The 11,190-nt window shown below is 47.2% G+C and overlaps 1 protein-coding gene across 4 annotated transcripts in view; it reads right to left on the reverse strand.

Annotated features, from left to right (window-relative positions):
• The window catches only part of WASHC1 (WASH complex subunit 1), a 45,068-nt gene extending 37,584 nt beyond the window's left edge, over positions 1 to 7,484 (reverse strand). Inside the window, exons 1-2 of one of the 4 annotated variants that reach the window (XM_075158646.1) lie at positions 7,358 to 7,484; positions 5,191 to 5,272 (exon numbers count right to left, since the gene is read on the reverse strand). The gene's annotated coding sequence lies outside the window, so the exon portion shown is untranslated. Of the gene's footprint in view, positions 1 to 5,190; positions 5,273 to 5,715; positions 6,893 to 7,357 lie in introns of those variants that run through there. The other 3 variants (XM_075158675.1, XM_075158638.1, XM_075158655.1) reach the window with 3 other exon arrangements.
• Between the last annotated feature and the right edge of the window lie 3,706 nt (positions 7,485 to 11,190).

Here is an 11,190-nt window from a genome sequence, read left to right on the forward strand (position 1 = left end):
AATTGACAGGCTATCTCTAGCCCTATGTCTCTCCTTTGTAGGACCCTAATAAAAGATCAATGTCTTGTAGCCACCTGCAAGGACGCAGAGACCAGCAGTATGCAATAAAACACAAGTCTGCACATCCCTCACCACATACCACTACACCACTACCACTAGGATGGTTCCACAGTGGGAACAGACCAAGTCACAAATGAACTACAGGTTAAGATTAAACACACTCAAAAGATGGATTAGAGACAGGCTTTGGGCATAGTTTATCATAAGGTGCTGTCTCCTCTGATAGAGGAAAGACACACGCATAACTTGGTTCACAGTGAGAAGTCATCCCAAATTCCTCACTTACAGTAATTTCTTACACATAATACTCTCTACCACGTTTACCTGGACAAATGTTGTCCCATCCTGGCTGACAGTAACAGACCTCTGTTATTCTCACTTTCCTCTGCTCCAATCTAGCGTACTACATCAGCACATGGCTTGCGATTCCTAAATGTGGCTTTTAGAGCCCACAAAGCTCCCAGCTGCTACAATGTCTGTTGTGTGTCTCATCACAAATTTCTACTGCTGTACACTTAACTATGGTACTCTGTACAAACTGTACTTAATATGCTACTACACCATCCTCATTCTCTACTTTCCGCCCAGGCTTCCCTCAGAATTTCAAATCATGATCAAATCTGCTGGCATATTCAAGCCATACCTTGGTTGTACTAGAAGCTTGCCTAGAGGCCATTCCAACAAAACATCAGAATGAACTCCTCCAAGGAAAAAATAGGAAAAAAAAAAAAAAAAGGCAATTTTATCACCTTGCCCTCCACAGATAAAGCACACTCCTGTGAGATTACCAGCTGCAAAGCCAGAGAACTGTATTTAAAAAAGACTTAAAATGCTAGAAAAGCAAAACATGTCATTGCATATGCTCCTCTGTTAAGGGACAGGATAAGGCAGTGTGTGCATATGCACTCACACAGATGTAGACACGCAACTGAAACGAAAGCTAGAAGTTGCTTACACTCTGGTGGTAAATGCAGTACAAGATCCTAGATGTAAATCCTATTTTATTGTGCAGCAAAAGATTGTTCTGCTCCTTGACATTCACTGGAGGGGTTGAAATTTAGTCCTCCAGCAGCGCACACAATAGGTAACTATCCTGGATAGGACAGCAAGATGTATTTCCAGCAGTGAGATGAGAGGTTCACCGCAGTCCCTGTGCTAAGCCAACTTTACCTTTTGGGGGGGGGGCAGGGAGGGAAAGGGAGGAGGAGAGAAGCACTTTGATAAGTTAAGAGGATGAAAAGTCTATTTATATTTTTTAATTAACCATGTTCTACAGTGTTATTAAGCAGCAATCAAAGATGCAGATGGTACTGATTTGATTGGCAAGAGGTGCACTGTGCTGAATATTAAGGAACTCTGCCCCTATAAATAGGTCTAATCACCATCTGAAGGCTGGAAGGCAGTGATGAAAGAAAGCATTAATAAGACCATAATTAGGCCCCGTAGCAGGCTGTACTCCACCAGGGTGCTCATGTTACTAGACATCTCTTATAGTAGCATCCTCAAACTCTGTTGTACATGTTACTGCTTTGAGTCTCAAGACCTCTAGTAGCTATTTTAGACAAAGCTATGAAGAGTGGGGTTTCTCCACCTTTGGAGGGCCTGGCATCAGTTAGGATTTTATTTCCCAGTACCATTTCTGGACCAAGAGAGCTCTCCATTCCAACTGTTCCACCCTGCCCACTCTCAATGAATGAATTAAACTGGGCAGCTGGAGCTCCCCAGACACAGAGACTGGCAAGAGGTACAGGAAAGTGAGAAGCTTTAGAAGCTGTCGCTTTCCCTCCTCCTCAGAGCAGCAGGAGCACATCATGGCCGCATCTACACCACAAAGTTAACCTAGCCACAGCTGTAAAAACTATTTCTGCTCCTCTGCTCCAGCTTTAGAAAGAGAGATACTTACTCAGTCTCATACTTTCAGCCTGTCCTTACAGTATAGCATTACCTCAGAAGAACAACAACAAAAAAAAGCCCATGTAGAAAATGAATCCTACAAGGCATCTCCTACTACATCCCGATATTTCCAAAAGTTGCTTATTGACATGGGACTGCCTGAACAGCCAAGATCTTTCCAAAAGGAGTCAGCCTCCCACATCACACCACGGCCCTGCAGAAACAGCAGAGCACTGAGGAGCCTGACCTGACACTCAGCAGGACTCTGGGGCTTGCGTTGCATTTCAGACATTGCGCACCCTGGCCTTGTGGGCCAATATTCTGCTTGGAAATGGCAGGAGTGGATTCCACCACTGAAGCAGTCTCACCTCATCTGCCCTAGCAACAGCTGCAGGAAAGGAAAAGCTGCTGCACTGGTAGGCAGCCACTAACTACCCAGCGATAGATTGCCATTCAGTTCTCCATATCCAAATGGTGTGGAATTACTAGCAGTTACCACATGTGCAGTATCTCACACATCTGGGTACCACCAGAATATCCTATTGCACCACGATGCCAGCTACAGTGCTAGGCGCCTTTTTGTCAGTTATCATATTACTGATAGCCGTTTAATTCAACCCAACGTACCTTGGGATCTGCATGAAAGGTACCCAAGATCCATTCAATTTGAAATATATGTTTCGCTCGACCTACTGACTACTAACATTGTACTAAAAAGAGGTATTAAAGTAATGCTATGAAGATATTCACTTTTGGAAACAGCAAGAGAGACTCTGGTATGAAGCTTGCATCCACAACTCTGAAACTTTTTTTTCCCCCAGTTAATTCCCTAAGTTGCAGAGGGAACACAATAAATAGGCTGCTTTGCAACAAAAGAGCAGCTTACTGACACAGTTTATGTAAACTGGATGCCTGATAGGAACATGTCTCCCTGGACCATGGGCTGTGTCAGAGACCAACAAACACCCGTTGCTACTTATGTGTTTGTCTATCCTGCTGTTTCAGAATAAAAGGCTATCTGTACGTGATCCTTCCTGAGCACTCAGAGATACCAAAGGAAGAGCACTGGCTTGTCAAAAATCTATTTCTGAAAGCGTGAGCCCAGTATTTAAGGTAGCCTCTCTCAAGAAGCCAGGGCCTGTTAGCACCTTTGGCTCAGACACATTGCTTTGAAAGAAACAGTAGGTACTGCAGCTACTAAAGGCAGATGAAATCTATGAGCAATATGACATTAAGACAAAGACATTATTTACAGGTAACTAAATGCAGATGAACTGGAGGATTTGGTTTCCCACCAGCAGCATTGTCTTTTGGATCAAATAAGCATGGGCCTGAACAAATACAACAACAGATCATTCTCAAATGGAAACACTCCCTTTCCCTAAATACTACTCGGAGCCACTTAGATTTGTTGGTTGTCAGATACTACACTGCCCTATTCCACTTAGGCTAAAGAGAAAGAATCAAAATTTGAGATCTTGGAGCCCAGCTTTACAATAGCATATGGCAACTCCCTGGCAAATTGCAAAATACCTGACATTTAAAGATGGATCATGTAAAATCAAATTATATAACTCTCCAGAAGACAGAATGCTATTACATTAAATTATTTTTTAAAGGGAATCTGAAAGGTAGAGGCTTAAAAGAATTTAGGGGTGCACTTCAATCCTCTCAGCTCCACAAGCCAAGATGGCCTGTAAGCCACTACTGTCTTCAAGACAACCTTTCCTCTCAAGGCAGAGCTCTGCTTTGCAAAGCATAGGCAGCAGCCCTCGTTGCCATGAGGCACAGAGCTGCAGGCTGCATCACCTTGCTGAGAAAGTCCTGTCCTCTAAGCACAGGCTGAAATTGATTTCCTTCAGCTGGATACATAAAGCTCATTTTGACGGACAGATGTTGATATCTAATGTTAATCAGATAACCCACTCTGCAACTGTCACCTTTGGCTTTCATCATTAACGGAGACAACCAGGCGCTCTAATGAGCAATTGATCTGATTCTAAGGCAGCCATCTAAAACTGACCAAAAGCACTGTGCTAATTGCCTGCCTTCCCTTTCCCTCACTATTTATTATAAAAGTAGCCTAAGCAAATAGCTTAGCTACACCTACAATACAGACATCAAAAGTAACGCTTCGAATCCCCGCCCAAACATCCAGACACAGCACTTCATTCGATTTCCTAAATGAGGGCACTTTGGTTTTGTATGCCGAAAGTACACAGAGCCCACTGGCTATACCAAAAGTCCCTTGGAGGGCCATTTCCCTGCCACAAATTCTCTTAAATACTGGAGTCTCAAAAGCAGGCTAGCTGAAACACTGCTGTAGAGCTTCCTCCCAAACGTTTGGTTCAGAAAAATGAGGAGCTGCCCAATCTTACTATCAGACCACAGCAACAAATACATACTTCCAAAAACACAGCACTTTCCTAAAAAAACAAAAAAATCCAGTTAATTTTTCCCTCTAATTTTCTGACGCAAAATCAGCTTCAGTCTCCTGCAGAATGACCTTAGCTGCAGATCTAACCATTGCCACATCTCGGGGCCACAAATCCTAACTAGCAATGTCCTATTTTTCACCTCCACATTCAGTACTCTCTGCTCTAAAGTTCTGGAGTTTTACAGCACCCATACCCCACACGCACTGTGGTACAACAGATCCTGAGATATTTAACGAAGGCAACAACCAAATCAAACTGGCAACCAAACCAGTTCCTGCCCATTTTATACATTCAAAAGCAAAGGGAATGCTTGCATTTCTGAAGATGACAGGAGGGGAACTCACTCACTGTAAGGAAGTGTCTTCAAGCCTGTTCACGTTTACTAGAAGGAATATCCCTACAGGGTGGCTTGGATGACAGGAGCTGACAAAAAGCTGGGTCAAAAGAATGACAGCTGGGGAATCAATAACCCACTAAACAAACTGCTGGATGGACTATTTTCTGGCAAAGGTTATCTGGTGAAGGGGTCTAAGCAGAGCTGATTAGCTATAGAAATTGCTTTTTGAGTGATAAAAATTATTCCCTTCAAGCTCAAACACCACAGCCATGGGAAACATCACAATTTCAGACATAATCCTCCTCTTGCTCTGCACACCATCTTTGATCTACAAAAAATTGTAAAAAAAATCTTGCTTTCAGGCCTTGCTTTCAGGCTTATCTCAGTACTATTTTTCCCCAGCCCTCAATTTCTACCCTTCTCTTTTACCGCTCAGGCTGAGCGTACAGTGACTACAGTTACCTGGTATTACCAGAACCCAGAAGCCAGACTGCAGAGTAGTTCCCAGGGATTATCTGCTTTCAGTTTTGTTGCCAATGAACTCCTGAGTTGAGAGAAGAAAACAGCACCTTTTATCTGAAGGAATGAAGCTTAAAAACTCAGTTTAAGTATCCACAGTGATAGAAGAAGGGTAGATGCTAAGACTAGCAGCCTGTGCTGCTCTGGGAGCGCCTCAAGCATTTTTCTGCCCAAGGGCTCTTTGGAGGTGTGGCTATTTCTCCCCAACCAAAGCACCCCAGGAATACAGCAGCCTTTACATCCCAGCTTTACTACTCAGACAAGACAAACATAATTAAATATCAGGAGAACGGATTCCCTGGAAAACTGAAATGCAGAAAGCCTCTACAAGGACAAGCCAAAGTCACTTTGCTTCTAGCCCGTGCCTCTGGCAAGTGCAGCACTATCCGCTTCGTTTCCTTTCACTGCTCAAGGAAGGCTCCGTATTTCAGAGAACTGGCAAGAAACAGGGGCAGTTTTAGCTTCTACCTCATCTACTCCAGGATAGGTCAATCCAGTCTGCAAATCACTGCCAGGAACACCCGCTGTGCAACCTAAATGAAATAAATAGGTCATCTCAAGCCAACTCCTCGCTGACATTTGCTTGAATCACATGAAATGCCACAACCACAGCTGGCACTATCCCACACTCCTTGCTGGAAGCTGCATTGTAGAAGTGAGAGGAGTCAAGAATTAGCCTACTCTCCCCAGGGATGAAAAGCCTCCTCTTCTGAAAGAGGCCTCTGGGAAAATCCAGGTGCTGTCCAACCACTCAATATTTGAACCATACTGTTTGAAAAAAAAAAAGAAAAAAACCAAAACTTCTGTTGATTACTAAAATAAATACTAACAAGGATCACCCCTGCTGGATGTGGATTCACAATGTTCACTATGTCCCTCAACAGCCTTTCTTCATATGCACAGCTAGGTCTAGTAGCCCTTTTTACTGTTGGCCGACTCATTCTTTATTTTGAACACAGAAAAAAATTAATACAATAAATGCATTTATCACAACAGCACCTGGGTTCACTTGCAAACACTGATAACATGTTTTCATCTGACAAAGTTACATCACCGCAGCTACCTGCTTGGGATCAAGGAACATGCCTTTGTGCAACTTAAAGGCAACCCATATTAAAACTGATTTGCCGGTACTCCAGGTAGCAAACTGTGTTGATGCACTGATGGACTAGAAGTTATGTTTTTTATAATCTTTGGTGTTCTTTGATTTAGCTGGTAGTTAATAGTAACCGATCAGCACTCGGAATAGTACAAAACCCCAACAACTCTATTACAAGCCATGAGCTAACTTTCTGAGGAAAAATTCCGTAACCCACATCCCAGAGTCCCCTGACCCTCTATCTAGGACACCTTTTTCTCTTTGTCGTGACTCCCTTCAGGCTGCAGCATTTAGCTGTCTATCCCTACCGGGTACCTAACCTACATGGAGAGAAGGCATCGCCCTTCCCAATCCCCGAAGCGCTATGTTGACTCCAAGTGTCCCACACGGCATCCCCAACTTGAGATTCCCATGCTCCCTGCCTGCCTGGCAGGTTCTCCAAGCTACTTCACGGCTCAGCTCTGAAGCACCGCATACGAAGCGTAACAGAAGGATTTTCTAAGCCTGCCATCCCGCCCAGGCCGTGCGGTGTCACTCCCGCTTCACAAGCTCTTCTTCCCCAGACCTGACCGGGTCCCCGATGGAGAGCGCCTGCGGCCACCAGGAGCGCTTCACCGGCGGGTGACAGGCCGCAGACCCCGCGGCAGCCCCTCGCAGGCGCTTTCAGGGCCCTGCCAGCGCCCACTGCCCCGCTCCGGCCCAACGGGAGGGAACCTCCCCGAGCCCCCGCTCCTCGCCGCCGGGTCCCGCCACAGCTGTTCCTCTCCACGCCGCGGGGACACCCCCCGCACCCAGCCCTCCTCGGCGCCCTCCGCCAGCACCGCCGACCCCCGGCGTCTCCGCGGGCCCGGCCCGGCCGTGCCGAGCCGAGCCGAGCCGAGCGGAGCGGAGCCGAGCCCGCCCCGGGCGCCAGGCACAGAGCCGCGGGGGGGGGGAAGGAGGGCCCGGCCCCGCCCCCCGCGGCCGCGCCGAACCCAGCGCGCGCTCCCTGCCGCGCCGCGCGCCCCTCACCTGCCGCGAGCCAGCCACGCCCCGGCGCCGAGCAGGAAGCGGCGCCGTGCACCGCTTCCGCCCCTAGTTGTCCGTCACTTCCGCCCGGCTAGGGTGCCCCTGCATCTCGCGGCAAGCCCCTCGGCTGGGCTGGGCCGAGCCGAGGGCGGGGGGCGGGACTGCGCATGCGCGCGGTAGAGGGTGGGGCGGCGGGCGTGAGGCGCTCTGCGGCGGCGTGGAGTGTCGGCCATGTTGTGGGCCCGCAGCCACCTGCACTCTGCCCTGCCCCCGGCACTGTTAGACCGGGGGTTGCGTCGTCTGCCTCGCCTAGAACCCTGCCCCGGCGCTGCCACCCTCCGTTGTGCACCCTCCCTGGGCCCCAGGTGGCCTACCAGCCCGAGGTGGTGCACAGCAGGGGCTGGCAGTCTGCCAACCCTGTGACAAGGCACAGGCAGCCCAGGGGTCCCGCTGGGGCCCCTCGGAGCATTGCTGGCTGCCTCGCGAGGGAGGCGGTGGGCCTTCAGCACGCCTCCACGGATGGCTGCCCCATCGGAGTGCAACGGTTCAGTGAGCGGTACCCCACTGCCAGGAGAAGGGAGTATTGGCACAGCTCTCAGCCTGGTCCTTGCCCACGTGTTGCAGAGTCACGGTTTGAGAGAAAATCCCACAGATGTTTGTTTGTTGCCACGTTCAGCCCTGCTGCTGCGCCTGGCTGCTTTTCTGCTTCCACGTATCTGGTATGGAGCATGGCAAGCAAAAGGGAGACTCTGACTCATACACTTACTTGTTTTCTCTCCCGTGTTCATGTTTAGAGTTGGGCAATTTAAAAATTGACTTTACAAAATAGTGAAATTTTTTTTCAAGTACATTCTAGTAGTTTGTTCTTGTGTGGCTTTTATACTCCCCTTTATGCACACATGCAAGTAACCAAGTTCTTCCAGCACAAATACTCATGAAAAGTGAATTTCAAGAGTACATCTGTAAATATTAAACCCACATTTTAAAGGGGCATGTGCTACGCATGACAGAGGTATTTGCATGGTCATCCACTTTAGGATCAGAAACAATTCCTCAAGACTTACTTAAACGCTTATAACTTACCACTATTTGAATAGCAAATACCAGTTTTTGAATGCACACAGGGAACATTTGTGAATGATATATAGCATTAAAAACAGTGCACAAGGAAAACAGTGAATGCACTTGAAGACATCAGGACCTTCTCATGCATATTCAGTTCGGGGGAAAAAGGGTAAATCCATTACATAAATTACCTGTTGCAGATTCTTTGCTCTGTTCCACCCGTTTGCAGTGGGAAGTGCAGACTGAAGCAGGGGAGCAACATTAGACCTGGTGGAGTTGCAAAGGAGATCAGGAGCCAGCAGCAGCAGCTTCCCCATTTCAGAGCCAGCAGAAGGGTGCAGTGCTTGCCCCCGTGATGTTTTAATGATGGGCCTGGTAAGACCCATCAGCATGGAGAGCGTAAGGGCACAAGGCCTAAGAGCTAAGGACCAGGGTAAGAGCTACTGAAACTCTCTGTAAGGGAAGAAGGTTATGAGGAATGGAAAATCCTGCCAAAAACTCCAACCAGACAAAAAAGCGGATCTAGCCGAGTCTGAGCAAGGAGCATGTGTGTGGGTGTCAGGACCTGTCAAAAACAAAATAGGGAAACGGATGTAAGAAGCAACAATCCAATCTATTCTGATCCATTTTTATTTATATACTGCTGATGGAAAGCCCTGCAAATGCTTTCTGGTGCTTGGATAAAAATCCAATTCAATGCGTTTATAAAATTCACGAGAAAGCAAGAGGTGATGGCAGACTGACACAGCTTCTTCTCATGTCCCCCTCCCAGCCACCCTGAGGAAGAGGAGCCAGCAGGTTTGCAAAATCCATCCTTAAAAGGCAAAAAGAGAACTCACACAGAGAGAGAAAGGGAAGACAGCGAATCTTAGGCCAGGCAGGCAAAGAGGTGACGGAGCAGCAGGGATACAGTGAGCCCCACGTGAGAAGCGATAGCAAGGTAGCAGTGGACTGGACAAAGCACCAGAAGACACTGGTAGCAGGCAAGAGGCTGTAAATCGTAGTGAACTCCTTTGCAACCCTGTCATTTATCAACCTGTGCAGACAAGACCTATCTAACCGGCCACAAGTAGGTGTTAGTAACAGCAGAGGAAGAGTCTGGAGGCAAATCAGGAGAGCAGCTGCTTAACACAGTGTTTAATTCAACTGCAGAGGCACTAGTCTCCGGCTGGCTGCACGTCTCAGCCCACGCAACTGGCTAGTGGAGACCGAGCGACACCATTCCTAGCCAGTGGAATAATGGACACAATTTCTTCTCTCTCCATGCTAGTGGAATAATGGCCACAATTTCTTCTCTCTCCAGAACAATGTTTACTGGCTACATTTCATGACCTTTCACTGGCTCATTTTGAGTGGTCCTGAGAACAGGATCTTCTTACTTAAGCAAGGGCTGCTCTTGGGGAGCCGACTGGCAGCTGTGGCCGCCAAGCTCACTCTGCCACTGCTTTGCATTGGCACGTTCCAGCCAACAAAAATAAAATCACGCACAGTATTTTTCTCCCCTAGCAAAAGGAGCACTATTACCCGCTGTTGCCCAGGTACAGGAAGATTCAGAGGGAGGTCCTTCTTCCCATGCAGTCAGTAAGACATGATTTTTCATAGGGTGCAAAAAGCAGTACCTCGTGGTGTGCCAACTCATGCATGACAGCATGGCAGAGGCTTTGCAGTTAGGAAACGCGCTAATTGCTGGTTTGGAAAATGCCTTCTGGCTTTCCGAGAGCCATTGCCCAAGTCGATACTAATGGGAAACAGTAGTTCGGGGGGGCTGCAGAGAGATCCGGTTTATGCGTGGTGGCACTGCCACTTTCAGTCGCTTCGTTCTGCAGTGGCAAGGTAGTGACCTGGACTCCCTCTCAGTCAGAACCTGCTTTTGCCCTTGGCCCGCTGAATAAATGAAGCCAGATGTTTGCACCGGTCTTCTTGGGGGCTGCGCGGAGGCTTTGCACGCTCTGCTTTGCTATCATTTGCCGGCACAATCCACTGTGAGCAACTGTCTGATCCAGAGCAGCTCAGGGCACGTCAGGTTTTCTGTGCTTTTGCATGCCACTCTCTGGCTAACTGTCTAGAGTGCTTATTCTGTCTGTTAGCTTTTCCATCACTGCAATATTCAAGCGCTTCCACCGTGTCCAGAACTCTTGCATAAAGACATTTTTTTCCTGTAGGCTAGGCTCATTGCAATTATCTATATGCAAACTGATCACTCATCTGTTGTTGTGTCACAGCCACAAATTCATGTGCAAGAGCCAACCCTTTTAGATTCACATTATATTTGAACTCATTTTCACTTTTCTGAAACTGCATTTTCCCACCAGAGTGCTTTTTCTCAAGTAAAAAAAAAGCAAATCAACAAACCCAACCTTCAAAACATTAAATTAATTCGCTCTTTCTCTTGCTGCAGTATCTTTTACTGAGCAAAGTCACCTTGGGCAAGTAATTAGTGCCTCACTTTCCTCACTAGAATAATGGAAACAATAATATTTTTCCATCTTTGATATCTTTAGGATGGAAAATGTTGCTACTTGTTATTTATTATAATGTTTTACACCAAAATTTAATAACATAAAACTCAGAACCTGAAGGGAAAATGTAAAAAGCGAAGGTGAGGAGAATACAGAGTGCTGCTGTGGTTGTGTGTTTTGAAGATGCTGGAAATTTCTTGTAGTCTGTTGAATAGCGTTTGTCAAATGTTCAGGCAGAGCTGGCTGAGTCGCTTTTGCACAAGGTCAGGAGAGGGCCAGAAAACAGATCAGATCTATCTTACTCCAGACATC

Source organism: Calonectris borealis, chromosome 1 (assembly GCF_964195595.1).
Source record: "Calonectris borealis chromosome 1, bCalBor7.hap1.2, whole genome shotgun sequence".
NCBI classification, from domain to species: domain Eukaryota; kingdom Metazoa; phylum Chordata; class Aves; order Procellariiformes; family Procellariidae; genus Calonectris; species Calonectris borealis.